The sequence below is a fragment of the Saimiri boliviensis genome, chromosome 5 (genome assembly GCF_048565385.1).
Source record: "Saimiri boliviensis isolate mSaiBol1 chromosome 5, mSaiBol1.pri, whole genome shotgun sequence".
Classification (NCBI taxonomy): Eukaryota; Metazoa; Chordata; class Mammalia; order Primates; family Cebidae; genus Saimiri; species Saimiri boliviensis.
Genome location: NC_133453.1, coordinates 149509004 through 149519648, shown reverse-complemented (window position 1 = coordinate 149519648; position 10645 = coordinate 149509004).

The window sequence follows — 10645 nt, the reverse complement described above, 5'->3', positions numbered from 1 at the left end:
AGGTGGCCCAGGAGCCCCTGCCAGTTGCTCGGGGAGTGTGCGGGGCGAACCAGCAACCTCAGCGGCTGCAGCACCTGCGTCTCGTCTCAGGCTCCATTTCATGGCTGGAAGCGTGTAGGGAAGATCAGAATTTTTCCTCTTGCCTTTGCTCTTTGGAATCCTAAATATTGCTGTTTAAGAAACATAGACACGTGCCCAGCTGCTGAGTTAGGATACATTGTGTGGCTCCTTTATGTAACATTCTTGAAATGACACAGTTTTATTTTTATTTTATTGCATTTTAGGTTTTGGGGTACACGTGAAGAACATGCCAGATTGTTGCATAGGTACACACGTGGCAGTGGGATTTGCTGCCTTCCTCTCTTTCACGTATACTTGGCATTTCTCCCCATGCTGTCTCTCCCCAACTCCCCTCTCCCCACTGTTCCTCCCTCATTTTCCCCCAACAGACCCCAGTGTGTGATGCTCCCCTCCCTGTGTCCATGTGTTCTCATTGTTCAACACCCGCCTATGAGTGAGAATATACGGTGTTTGGTTTTCTGCTCTTGTGTCGGTTTGCTGAGAATGATGGTTTCCAGGTTCATCCATGTCCCTACAAAGGACGCGAACTCATCGTTTTTGATGGCTGCGTAATATTCCATGGTGTATATGTGCCACATTTTCCCTGCCCAGTCTATCATCGATGGGCATTTGGGTTGGTTCCAGGTGAAATGACACCGTTTTAGAAATGGTGAACAGATTATTGACTTTCAGGCCTAAGGGCAGGATAGAGGAGGCAGTGGTGGGGGGGCGGGGCGGCAATAAAAGGGCAGCAGGAGGAATCCCTGTGGGGACGGGAGTGTCTGCATCTTGACTGCTGGTGGAGATAGGAGCTTAGGCGTGTGGTGAATGTGCAGAAGTAGATACGGGGACACACAGAGCTGTCCGAGTGAGGCTGGAGGGTGGTAGCAATGTCAGTACTCTGGCCGTGACATGATGCCAGACCTTTGCAAGGGATACCGTTTAGGGGAACTGGATAAGGAGCACAGAGGATCTTCCCGTCTTATTTCTCACAACTGCGTGTGAATCTACAATTATCTCAGTCGATTCCGTTTGAAAATACGTCAGCGATGTGGGAAAGAGCATCAGGAGGGTAAACAGTCAGTGCAAAGACCCTGAGGGGGGAGAAGAATGAGGTGTCCCTTGTGAGAACTGTGTCTTTAATTCCAAAGGAGAAAGGAAGCTGCTGGAGGGCATGGCAGAAATACGGAATGCTGACCCAGTGTGCTCACCTACATTTCCAGCCCCTTGGAGTGGGCAGGCCCCGGAGAGCAGCTGTGTGGCCAGCAGACAGGCTGGAACAGAGCAGCAGGAGCACAGGGAGTTGCCTGTGCTCTTCCGTCGACTGGCATTGCCCCGTGAAAGTCACAGCTACAGGGGAAAAGCAGCCTGCATCTTTGAGTCGTCACTGGATGGGAGCTTTGCTGAAGTCCCTAGGAGTCCCAGAGGGCTGCATGTGAGTGACGAGTTAAACTTGATGTGCTGTGAGGTCTCAGGGTTTGCTGGTTAGTGCAGCATACCTAACCAAAACTCACTGGTACGGGAGGTGGGAGGTTTCGAGAAGAGAAGTTAAACTTCCCTTGCTCCACATCAGCAGGCTCTCCTAAGCATAGGCTGAGTGAGGACGCAGAGAGTCCAGTCGGGAAGCTGTTGCGGTAGCCAGGTGAGACCAGATGAGCTGGTAAAGCTGGTACCACTGTGCTAGGATGGAGCTGGTGCCTTCTGAACATATTTTGAAGGCGTATTTGACAGGATTCTCTGATGGATTAGATGTGTGAGCATCAAAGAGGAACCAAAAAAAAATCACTCTGAGAATCTCATCCTGAGCCACAGTAAGAATGAGATTTTCATTAACTGGATAGAGTAAGACCATGGAAAGGGCTGGTTTAGGAAGGTGGAGGGAAAAGGGTTCAGAGATGCAAGTTCTGTGTTTGAGCTGTTAGGTTGGAAATGCTGTAGGATGTCCAGCTTCTCTGGTCTGGGTTGGAATCATCGGGTGGTGTGAAGATGGAAGTTAAGCCCTTCAGTCACTGATTTTCTAATAATAGACAAATGGATAAGGAAAATACAGCATATATGCACCATGAAAAGCTATTCAGCTATAACAAAGAATCAAACTCTGTTGGCCGGGTGCTGTGGCTCATGCCTGTAATCCTAACACTTTGGGAGGATGAGGTAGGTGGATCGCTCGAGCCCAGGAATTAGAGAAAACAGCCTGGGCAATATGGTGTAACCCCATCTGTACAAAATATACCCCCCAGATTAGCCGGACTTGGTGGCACCCACCTGTCATTCTAGCTACTCAGGAGTCAGAGGTGGGAGGATCACTTGAACTCAGAAGGCTGCGGTTGTGAGGAGCCCCGGTTGGACCTCTGCACTCCAGCCTGGATGACAGAGTGAGACTTCTCAAAAAAATATAAATAAATAACCTCTGTCATTTGTAGCAACAAGGATAGAACTGGAGGACATTTGTTAAGTGAAATAAGCCAAGAAGAGGAAGTTAAATGCCCTACATAGTCTCACTTATAGGTGGAAGCTACAAAAAACAAAAGTGGTCTCATGGAGGTAAAAAGTAGAACATGAGGACCTGTAGTCCCAGCGAGTCGGGAGGCTGAGATGGGAGGATGATTTGAGTTTGAGCCTTGGAGATGGAAGGTGCAGGGAGCTGAGATCATGCTGCGTGACAGAACCAGACTTTATCTTAAGAAAAAAAAAACAAAAGCAAAACAGAGGAGACAGTCAGACGCCCACAGTCTGCAACCCAGAAGAGGGGCCTCAGGACACAACCACGTTGGTACCAAATCTCCGACTTCCAGCCTTCAGAATTGCAGGAAATAAGTTTCTGTTCTTAAAAAGCCCCCCCTGGTCTATGGCAATTCCTTGTGGCCTCCAGAACCAACTAAGGTAGCATCTAACTCACAGAACTGCAAAAAGTGAAATGAATTTCATACGTGTAAAGTACCTGAAAGTGTGCGTCATACATAATGACCAAATTCACATCCATTAGTATCACTTTCTTAAGGAAAATACCATTTTCTTACAAGAGACTTTATGTACGCCTGCCTCTGGTTCTTCAGAATGAAGGACATCAAGCACCCTCCTTGCACGAGGGCCAGCAGGCAGTGCGGCTGCTGGTGGTGGTCCCGTCGCAGCATACTGGGGATAAGGCCACTCAACCAAAAGAAGAGAAATCCCACAAATCGAACCCAAGTTCCAAGTTTAGGGAAACACATGCTCCAACTTCCAAGTGGCCATCTTCTGAGAAATTATGAGAGCCCAATTTAATTGGGGGTGGCCTGAATATGGTGATGACATCATTCATGGGGACGTGGTCCTTGGGAATCTGTCGGCTGTGTGCTGGGTGGCAGGGAGACGGAGGCTTTCACAGTCTCACCACTTCCGTTACTGGTCTCCCATGACCTCCCTATCCCAGTCAGGGCTGGAGTATTTATTTCGATTGTTAAAAATGTGAGTTTTTTTTTTTTTTCCTGGCAGTTCCCGGTCACAGGCTGGAAATATTCCCGCTGGGTCACTCGACCCTGTCAATGCCAGCCCATGCTCCTTCCCACACGGATCCCTCGTCGGGAACCTCCCTTTGCCTAGGCACCCAGCCAGTGGGGCCAGCTCTCTCCACAGCTTTAGCTTTAGAGAGTTGTGTCAATTAGATGTAAAAGCTCAGGGGTCTACACCCTTCATCTCTTCCAAGGGCTTGTTTTCGGTGCCTGGATTTCTACCAAATGCCGAGTCTAAACCTAAGCACCATGGTTTTGGGCTTCCAACAGCTTTGTCAGGGTTCCCAGATGGGTCTTCCCCTGGCCCTCTGTTGTGTTCGGAGGCCAGTATCAGCAGAATATTAGTAGACTGCAACTCAATTGCATGTTAATTTCATCCGAGGGTGGGATGGGCTCTCAGATCGCATTATAATAGCAGGGATGAGAAACCACACTGTTGCTTCCAATCCAGCCTTAGCTCTGCTGCCTCCTGCTGCTGTGCCTCTGAGTCCATACCTCCTTCCTCACTCATTCTGAGGTTATTGCTGCTTACTCAACAGGAGAGAAGAGAAATATTGATATTTAAACTATAATACACTTCCAAGGCTGAATCTGTAATTGTAGCCTTTACACATGGTATTTTCTTGGTGAGCCTTTAACTAGAGAGGGGACCTATGAGCTAGGAAGATGCTCTGTGAAAATAGATGAAGGATGTTGAAAGGGAAGACCTTCAGTGGCTGCTGTCCGTCCTGTATAGTGACAGGTAAAATTCTTCATGGTTGCTTTCGCTTCCTGAACGCGTTCACATTCTATTGTATTTACTGTGTAGTAGAGCCTGTCAATGGAAGAACAGTGACCTAAAAACAATGCTTATTGTATATTCAGATGTCACATTTCATGTAGAAAAAAAAATGCATCAGGACCATTTGGTCTAGCCAAGACTATCCCAGGTCAATCTCACCTCCAGAGAACTGCCATTTCAAGGTACTTGGACAGAAATCCTCTCACTGCTAAGAGTTTGAGTGCTTGTGTGGATTTCCAGGGTTAGTTGAAATAGTCTCTTTATGAGAAACATGTAAAGCAATTCCTGCAGGGAATCCTGCATTTCCTGAAGAATTAAAAAATTGTCTTAAATATAGATAGAAATTGAGAGTATGGTGCCAACATCTCAGGAGCCCGGCGGCTTAGCGGCCCACAGCCAGGGATTTGCAAGGAGAGAATTTTCATCTGTGGGCAGCTTGGGAGATTCACAGTTTGACTTTTCTGAAAGAATTACTGCCTGAAGCAAGCAGTTCTGTTTTCATCTGTCTTCTTGTTTATGCTTTTCTTTACCCTCAGCCTTTCTGAGCCAGATTTGTGTCAGAGGAGAGATTTCCCTTTACAGCTGTGGATCTGGGTCTTGGAAAACTCACGAACAGCAGAAAAACCTACCAGTAATGACTGCAGGTGGACCCAAGCCCCCTGAGGGCTGGCTGGCAGCACCCGGCTCTCCTCCGAGGTGAGCCATGCTTGGGTCTGCATGTTGTGGGCTGTGACTTGGGGGCTCCAGAGTTTGCCCCCATTTCTTCCTGTTACCCACAGGGATAACCTGTTTCTGAAGGGTAAGACATCTTCCAGAGGGTGGCTCATCAGAGGACGTGAGGGAGTTTGAAGAGAAAGGGGTAGAGGGAGTGTCCAGTGTTGCAGAGAAGCCCAGAATGCAGACTTGTTGATGTAGGGCTGTATGAAGTCTAGGGACCAAATGATCTCTATTTATGATCAATCAGTTGGCATCTCAGACTAAACATCGGAAACCCAGCAAGCCAATGGCATTCAAATTCCTTTAGAGCCCTCCATAGGTAAAAGGAAATCATATTTTCTTTTTTTCTTAATTGTACTTTAAGCTCTGGGGTACATGTGCTCATCCTGCAGGATTGTCGCATAGGTACACATAGGCCGTGGTGGCTTGCTGTCTCTGACCCCGGTACTATCCCTCCCCAACCTCCTCTCCCCTGGCCCCCACCTCCTAATCTACCCATGTGAGATGTTTCCCTCCCTGTGCCCACGTGTTCTCACTGTTCATCACCCGCCGATGAATGAAAACGTGATGTTTGGTTTTCTGTTCTTGTGTCAGTTTGCTAAGAATGATGGTTTCCAGATCTGTCCATGTCCCTACAAAGGCCACGAACTCATTGCTTTCTGTGGCTGTATAGTATTCCAGAGTGTATATGTGGCACGATTTCCTTGTCCAGTCTATCATTGATGAGCATTTGGGTTGGTTCCAGGTCTTTGCTATTGTAAACAGTGCCACAGCGAACATATACGTGCATGTGTCTTTATGATAGAACGATTTATAATCGTTTGGGTATATACCTGGTAATGGGATTGCTGGGTCAAATGGAATTTCTAGTTCTAGATCCTTGAGGAATTGCCACACTGTTATTTTCTTTCTTTCTTTCTTTCTTTTTTTGAGACAGAGTTTCGCTCTTGTTACCCAGGCTGGAGTGCAATGGCGCGATCTCGGCTCACCGCAACCTCAGCCTCCTGGGTTCAGGCAATTCTCCTGCCTCAGCCTCCCGAGTAGCTGGGATTACAGGCACGCGCCACCATGCCCAGCTAATTTTTTGTATTTTTAGTAGAGACAGGGTTTCACCATGTTGACCAGGCTGGTCTCGATCTCTTGACCTCGTGATCCACCCACCTCAGCCTCCCAAAGTGCTGGGATTACAGGCGTGAGCCACCACGCCCGGCTCACACTGTTATTTTCTTACAACCTTTCCAACAAACAGGATCCAGAATGTGGGAAGAATAAACAATGAAGGAGGCTATGCTTTGTGATGTCAAAACGTGGTTTTCTCTCATGTTACTTTGTGGAAAAAATAGAGATTTGACCTCTATTTTTAACCACGGAGAAGGGAGGTTCTTGGGCAGACCTTGGCATCATGCTCAAATTGCCAGACACTTTCAGCCTGGCACTGTGTACCGTGTAGAGGTGTGTGGAAGGGTGTGGGTCACTTCGTGAAGCTGCTGAGTGGCTGAGGAAGAGGACGTTGCCTGAGTACTGCACTCACTGGGGTTCCCCTACCCTCTCTTTCCTTCATGTACATTATTTGTAAATGAGCATCTTTATTTAAAAGTTTGGGTCTCTGCTCACATTTTGAGAGACTTTTAAGGCATATTAGTCTGTTCTCACATGGCTAATAAAGACAAACCCAAACTGGGTAATTCTAAGGAGGAGTTTTAATTGACTCATAGTTCCATGGATCTGGGGAGGCCTCAGGAAACTTACAATCATGGTGGAAGGGGAAGCAAACACATCCTTCTTCACATGGTGGCAGCTAGCAGAAGTGTGGAGTGAGGTGGGTAACAGCCCCTTATAAAACGATCAGATCTCATGAGAATTCACTCACTGTCACGAGAACACCATGGAGGTAACTAGCCACATGATTCAATTACCTTCTACTGGGTCCCTGCCACAGGAGGTTGGATGATTATTAGAAGTGATTGTTCATACCCTTTGACCACTTTTTGATGGGGTTATTTGTTTTCCTCTTGTAAATTTGTTTAAGTTTCTTGTGGATTCTGGATATTAGACATTTGTCAGATAGGTAGATTGCAAAAATTTTCTCCCATCTGTAGGTTGCCTGTTCACACTGATGACAGGTTTTTTGTGGTGGTGTTATATGAAGCGCTTTAGTTTAATTAGATCCCATTTGTCAATTTTGGCTTTTGTTGCAATTGCTTTTGGTGTTTTCATCATGAAGTCTTTGCCTATGCCTTTGTCCTGAATGGTATTGCCTAAGTTTTCTTTTAGGGTTTTTATGGCTTGGGGTTTTACATTTAAATCTTTAATTCATCTTCAGTTAATTTTTGTATAACATATAAGGAAAGGGTCCAGTTTCAGTTTTCTGCATATGGCTAGCCAGTTATCCCAGTGGGCAAAGGATATGAACAGACAGTTCTCAAAAGACGACGTTTATGCAGCCAACAGACATAAGAAAAAAAGCTCATCATCATTGGTCATTTTGCATTAGAGAAATGCAAATCAAAACCACACTGAGATACCATCTCACACCAGTTATAATGGCAACCATTAAAAAATCATGAGACAACAGATGCTGGAGAGGATGTGGAGAAAAAGAAACACTTTTACGCTGTTGGTGGGAGTGTAAATTAGTTTAACCATTGTGGGAGACAGTGTGGTGATTCCTCAAGGATCTAACCCTTCTTATGGTGTCTTCTGGCATTCTCTGACCAGCCGGGAGAGGTCCCCTGATTTCAAGGACGTTTGTGATACCACTGGGCACACAGAGATAATCCAGGATTATCTCCCCATCTCCAGGTCCTTAACTCAAACGTTGCACCGGAGCAAGCAGAAAATCAACACCAAGACAAAAGTACGCCGAATTGCAGGGTCTTTATTGCCAGTGGCCACGGAGGACTCATGTCTCTCCAACCCGTGGCCCCGAGCTCAGGGGGAGCAAGGCATTGAAGCTGCAAAACCACATCCTTGTTCGGGGGGCCCAGGGGTGTGCAAGGCAAGCTGTCTGTACAGAAGCTAAAGTTAGCGGTTTGTTGCAAGGGGAGGGGGCTAGCAGTGGGAAGTTTTACCCTTAACACTTGTGAGAATTGCAACACAGTCACAGTTCTGAGAACACCGCCTCTGCCCGGGGCCCAGGTGGCTTCTCTGTAAGATGGCAGTGCTTAGGCTTCTGTGTCAGCCCCTATCTCATTCCCTGCTGTTGTTTTGTACATGAATCAAATCATTGATTCCTGATTAAGACTGTTTGTTCAGTGTGGCTCAAAGGTCCGTACTGGGATCTTAGGACCATTACCTTTACAGAATGAATTCTTGTCTGGATTATTCTGAGCAGCTGATTTAAAAGGCAAGGACCAGACATTCGTCCCAATATGAGTAGGATTACGGGTCCTGCCAATCCTGTGAGTAGGGAAGTGAGCCAGGGGGACCAGGAGAACATTTTTTGATACCAACATTCAGAAGCTTTTCGGAGGTGTTTTTTGTTTTCCGGATTTTGTCTAACTAGGGGGAGGCTGTCTCGGATCAGTCTAGATTTATTAGTGTAAAAACAGCATTGTTCCTTGAGGGCTGCACAGAGCACCCCCTTGTTTTAGGAATAGTAAGTTTAGCCCTCGTCTATTTTGGAGGACCGTCTCACCGGAGTCTGCCGGACTCCACCCGTCCGCAGAGACCCTGAGCCCTCAAGTTCGCCCTCTTGTTTATCTACTGTCTGGGGTAGTTACGGTTATTTTGACTGCGTCACGGGACCCGGCAGAGCCCTGGGATGGGGGAGACATCCGCTGAAAGGAGATGGATGAGTCTTTGTCTTTGACATATTTTGATATCGTAGATAGTTTCACATCCCCAGTGGGGGCAAAGGAACCCATTGAACTCTCCACAGTTCCACTTTTGCGTGGACCCAGGGCACAAGTCTAATCCCACGGTCTGCAGTTTTCGTTCTGTTTGTGAGCTGCCCCACCCCCGTTTCTTTTACCTCTACTCTGTTGCCCCCCTTCCCTTAGTCGTGGTATTTTCACTGGCCCCGATATTTAGGCTTTTGTCCAGGAGGGTACAGAGGTCTCAAGTCAAGACAACTTGGTTTTGTTGGGGTGTACTCAGGGTCCTATTAGGGAACTAACATACTCTCCCCTGGAGCCCACCGTAAGGATCCATTGATAGTAGGTGGGCTCCAAGGGCGGGGGTCTGCCATGGGGGCTTACAGTGAGGGCTAGGAAGGCGGTGACCTCGAACAGCGCAGAAGTCTCAGCTTTAGGGGGTCCAGGGATGAGTGATGGACGTTCCATTGCTTTTTCGGTGGGGCAGTGTTGACGTGGGTGTGATGAATCCAGGCAGTCAATCTGTCCACCTTAAGTGCAGTGGGGGTGGTCAGGATGACTGTGCAGGGTCCCTTCCAATGTGAGGCCAGAGGTGGTGAATTATTATTTTCTTAACAAGGACCAACCAAGTCTCCAGGCTGGAAGGGGTGCATCAGCTGGGCAGTGAGGTTCGCTGGCGTGGGACGAGTGTCTTTGATGAGCTGTTGTACCTGGGATTGAACGGACTGGAATGCGTGTAAGGACTTAAGGAGTGCACGGTTATGGATTTCAGTTTGTTTGCTATTTGTGGGTTTGGGGAGCAAGAGAGGAGGTCTGTCACACATAATTTGAAAGGGAGAGAAGCCTTTCTGGTAGGGTGTGTATCGGATGCAGAGGGGGATAAAGGGAAGCAGTCTGAGCCAGTTTTCACCGGTCTCTAGGATGAACTTTGTTCGAGTTTTTTTTTTTTTTTAATTATTTTTAATTTACTTTTTATTTTTATTGCATTTTAGGTTTGGGGGTACATGTGAAGAACATGCAAGATGGTTGCATAGGTACACACATGGCAGTGTGGTTTGCTGCCTTCCGTCCCCTCACCTATATCTGGCGTGTCTCCCCATGCTATCTCTCCCCAACTCCCCATCAAAAACAATGAGTTCGTGTCCTTTGCAGGGACATGGATGAACCTGGAAACCATCATTCTCAGCAAACTGACACCAGAGCAGAAAATCAAACACGGCATGTCCTCACTCCTAGGCGGGTGCTGAACAATGAGAACACATGGACACGGGGAGGGGAGCATCACACACTGGGGTCTGCTGGGGGAAAATAGAGTTTTTTTTATGGTCCAGTTCATTCTTTTAACCTGCCCTGAATTCTGGGGTGACAGGCACAGTGTAGGATATGCCCAGGGCCTTGGGCAGGCCCTGAGAAACTGACGCTGTGAAAGCGGGGCCATTATCTGATTCCAGAGGCAGGGGCAGGCTGGGCCGAGGGAACAGGTCCTGTCATCGGTTTTTGTAGCCATTAAAGTGGTCTCAGACCTAGCGGGGGAGGCCCCGACCCGTCTGGAGTACATGCCCACTAATACAAGAAGGCATTTGTAGCCACCCACCGGGGGCTTTACCTTAGTGAAGTTCACCTCCCAGTGTTCTCTGGAGCTCGCAGCCCCAAGTCGTCTTCCTGCCTGATTAAAGCTGCTGCCGTCTGGATTTACCCTGGCAAATGCATTACACCGAGCTGTGGTTTCCCTGACAGGTCCGTGTAGATGTGGAATGTGGTGTCTGGCCCTCAGCTGCGTA